The sequence below is a fragment of the Hipposideros armiger genome, unplaced genomic scaffold, assembly GCF_001890085.2.
Source record: "Hipposideros armiger isolate ML-2016 unplaced genomic scaffold, ASM189008v1 scaffold_1013, whole genome shotgun sequence".
Taxonomy (NCBI): Eukaryota; Metazoa; Chordata; class Mammalia; order Chiroptera; family Hipposideridae; genus Hipposideros; species Hipposideros armiger.
Window position 1 is genome coordinate 457,037 of NW_017732363.1, and position 4,656 is coordinate 461,692.

A 4,656-nucleotide genomic window follows, 5' to 3' on the forward strand; every position below is an offset into this window, starting at 1 on the left:
AGAGTTAGGGTTTGAACATAGGATTTTTGGAAGGACACAATTCAGTCCCTAGCAGAAACGGATCAGATCTCAATTGTATGTACTCACTTAGGTTTGCGTCAATTCCTTTGTCCTAGGGCATGATTGATTTTCATAAATATAAATACTTTTGATCAATGTTAAACTTCATTTAAAAATAGTCATGAGTTATTTTACGTTAATCATTTAATGCACATGTATAAGTACTGTTATAGACTGAATTCTGCCCCCCTCGCCCAAATTCATATGTTGAACTCCTAACACTCAGTACCTCAGAATGTGACTGTATTTGAAGGTAGAGATTTTAAAGAGGTAATTCAGGTTAAATAAGGTCATTAGAGTGGGCCTTACTCAAATAGGACTGGTATCTTTATAAGAAAAGGAGATTAAGGCAAAGACACACACAGAGGGAATGTCACGCGAAGACACAGGGAGAAGATAGCCATCCACAAACAAAGAGAGTCCTCATAAATAAACAACCCTGCCAACACTTTGACCTTGGACTTCAGTTGAAAATAAATTTCTGTTATTTAAACAACCCAATCTGTAATACTGTTATGACAGCCCTGGCAAACTAATATTGGTCCCCAGTTTTTATGTTTTTTTCACATTTGACCCCTGCCCCTGCCCCTCTCCTGACCTGATCATTGTCGCAAATTTATCTGCTATGGGACTGAGATTTACACCTCTGAATCAACCAGAGATTGATGTCAACTAATCTTCTGCGGTGGTATGTCCAGATGACAACCTTGCAGAAACCCTGACTCAAGCACACCAGATTAGGTGCAAACCTCAGAGAAATTCTGTGCAATGTATTCTTTTCAAACTCTGTCATTTCACCCAAAATGTCTTCAGTAACCCAGTAATGACTGAAAAATCTCCCAGGAAAACCTCAATTCCCCTGTCACTGCTCAGATAAACCCTCTCCTTTAAAGTCTTGTTTTGCACGATAGACAGTGAAAGAAACATGTGGAATGCATTCTTGGTAACTGAGAATCTCTCTCAATTTTAAAGACTCACGTATGTTTTAGCTATTTCCTTTGGGGCTGTGGATTGCCTTTTTTCTGTGCTTAACTACCCTTCCTCTTTATAAAATGAGCACCTAAAAAAGAGAATAACATATAGACAGTTATGTTGTCAAATCATAACTGTGTGGGTTGATGAATTGACTATTTAAGTCAATCCACTGAATTGCTCCCAGTATCTAAGCCTTCTTTGTGCCCCATATCACTATTCCCACCTGCCTTTCTAATACTGTAAGTTAGTTTTGCCTGCTTTCGAGGTTTATTGCAATTTAATTATAAAGTATGTATTCTGTTGTTACTGACTTTTTTGGTTCAACATTATATCTGTGAAACTCATCCCAGTTGCTGTTGCATGTGGGTACTTTATCCTCTTTTTAATTCTTTTGTCTAAATCTCCTGCAAATGAATTTACTCATAGCTCATTACACTCTTAATGACAATTAGGGTCATTTCTAGTTTCTGGATCTTATGAGCAGTTGTGCTAGGGGCATTTTTGCACTAACCTTCTGGTACACACATGCACCCATTTCTGTTGGTCATATACCAGTGAGTGGAACTACGTGGAAGTTTAGTTTTAACAGAGGTTCATGAACAGTTTTGCAATGTAACTTTACCAATGTGGATATCCTGTTTCCAAATTGCCTCAATAAACATGTTTCCCATTTTCCTATTAGGTTGTTGCCTTTTATTAATTTCTAGGAATTTTAAAAACTATATTATGGACGTGAGCACCTTTGTCCATAATATATATATGTCCAGTTAAATGTATTTCAAATGGTAGGTCATACTCATTGGCTTGCATTTTCTTTCTCTTAACATGTTTCAATTAAAAGAAATTCTTAATTTTAATGTAGTCAAATTTTTCAATCATTTTCTTTATGTCTAGTGCTATTTGTTTTCCTTTTTATAAATCTTTGCCTATCACAAGGCCATGAAGACAGTTTTTCTATATTAGATCCCAAATGCTTTTTAGTTTTACATTTCACATTTAGAGCTCACAAACTCCTGTTAAGGACCATCAGGAACAAGCCAGTAGTCTCAGAAAATTAGATTTATTGACTCACTGCAAGGGAAGGGTATTTCAGAGGACATGTGGAATGTCATTTGACAAGATGGAGGAGGTAAGTGTCTTTTGTAAGGTTTGGATTACTACTGAAAGATTCTGAAAACAGTCTAAAGAAAGTGGATTTGCTATTTCTGAGGTTGGATTAGAAAAAGTGGACATTAACAAGGGTTTGGTTATTGGCAAAAGGTGAGAGAAGTTTAGCATTTGGGTTTCTCTAGTAACAAATAATAGAAACTCTGGCCGAGGGGGTGGACTTTGGGGGGTGGTTTCAATATTAAGAACACAGCACTCACTCAACAAACCGATTATTATGGCATGTTACAGCTATTGCATGATCTTATAAGAAACAATATTTCCTTTTAACTGCAACTGACTTTATCTGTCTCTATCCTCCCAGCCTGATTAACAACAGGAATGCCTTTATTTTGTTTGGTTTGATACCATTTGTTGAAAGGAAATTTCTTACCCCACTATTCTGATGTGCTAACTTTGAAATAAATCAGATGACTTTATGTAGGTCTGTTTCTGGGCTGTAGCATCTTTATTCTGTTTCACTGGTCTATTCTTACTAAAAAAAAAACTTAATTACTGTATCTCTCAACTATTTATTTATTTATTTATTTATTTATAATTCATCTATGTTTGCCACAACCTTTTAAAGCAGAATGTAATTTAGACACTCCATTTCCATTCACAAAACTTGCTCTAGTTACTTTCAAACTGCTTTACAACACTAGTTAGGCTTATAATTTTGCTAGTTAGGCTTATAATTTTGCTACTCTAAACAATACTTTTCTTTGAAAAACAGGCTCTATGGATAGTTACTCTCATCAAGTTAGCTGAGCTTAACATACTAATTTCTAGAGGCTGGTACATGCAGTTAATAACTACAGGAGATGGGAGGTTTAAAACGATCCTAGGAAATTAAAGTTGTTTTAACCAATATGTTTCTTTTAAACATTGGTATATCTCAGAACACTTTAATGACAAATGATTTGGTACACTAAGGAATTCGCTTGATAGCTAAATACTTTAGACCACAAAGTTAACATTAGGTTACATACATTTTACAACAAACGTAACCGCGATCTGTTAAAATAAGCCAAAATGATACAAGAAAGGAAAAACTAGCTCTGCTTTAGTGCCTAAGGTATCACAATATCATACACTTAAAAGTAGAAAGAAATCTTATCTTTCCTTTAAGTAGTTATTGTCATGACATACAAATTTTTAAACGTTAACAGAAATTTTAAAAATTCTTGAAAATATATCAGAGGGGATGAAGGTATGTACAAGCCACTCTTCAGGCAGAGCTTAGACTGCTTCTTCCATGTATATTTGCAAAGGGTCAAGAACAATCAATAATCTTGAGGAAGAATATTATCCTGTATTAAAAAGATGCAGTAATGCTACACATCCACTTCTGGTAATGAGATGGTTTCTCTCAAGGACTATTGCACAAGAATAAGGGAGAGCCAGCAACATATCTATTACATCACAGGTGAGACCAAGAAGATGGCATCTCTTCAGTTACAGCAGCACTGCTGTGTCATCAGCAGTGGGGTCATTTTCATCAACACCAAGACCGAGTTTGATCATCCTGTAGATCCTGTTGGTGTGTGTCTGGGGATCGTTCAGGCTGAAGCCGGAAGACAGGAGCACGGTTTCAAAGAGATGACCAGGTCCTTCATAGACTTGTTATGGTCAGCCTCTGCCTCTTGTGTTGAGGTCTCGAGGATGGAACGGTCAGGGTTTACATCCAGGTGCTTCCTTGCCGCCATGTACTGACATGTCTCTTAGGGCTTGAGCCTTCATGATTCTTTCCATGTTTGCTGTCCAGCTATATATGATTGTGACAATGCAACATGGGGATGTCACCGATCAGTTTGACATGACCACCTTTTCTACTTTATTCTCAAAGATGTCCTTCATAATTTTGTGAAGGTTTTCACACTTTATTTTTTTCTCTTCCTGATTCTTTTTCTCTTCTTTATCTTCTGGAATTTCCAAGCCCTCTTTGGTGACTAACACCAAAGTCTTACCCTCAAGTTCCTTCAGCTGTTGGACACAGTACTTACTCATCAATAGGCTTAATCATATAGATCACTTCTAGGCCATGCTTGCGAAGACATTACACAAAGACCAAGTTAGCTACCTGGTCCTTGGTCTCACCTGTGATGTAATAGATATGTTGCTGGCTCTCCTTTATTCTTGTGCAATAGTCCTTGAGAGAAACCATCTCATTACCAGAAGCGGATGTGTAGTATTACTACATCTTTTTAATACAGGATAATATTCTTCCTCAAGATTATTGATTGTTCTTGACCCTTTGCAAACATACATGCATTTATAATCACCTCGTCAATTTCCAAAACAAATGGCTGTAATCCTGATTGGGACTGCTTTGAACCTATACATAATTTTGGGGAGAGACAACATTGAGCTAAACTGGACAGCCTGTATAATGCCAGTAGTTGGACCCATAGTACTCAGGTTGAAATGTTGGCTCATCTTCATTTGCTATAGTGCCACATTTGATAGGCGGGT

General features: G+C 36.8%; 1 pseudogene; it reads right to left on the bottom strand.

Moving 5' to 3' along the window:
- Positions 1 to 3,639: 3,639 nt before the first annotated feature.
- Positions 3,640 to 4,375, bottom strand: LOC109375949 (heat shock protein HSP 90-alpha pseudogene; annotated as a pseudogene).
- Between the last annotated feature and the right edge of the window lie 281 nt (positions 4,376 to 4,656).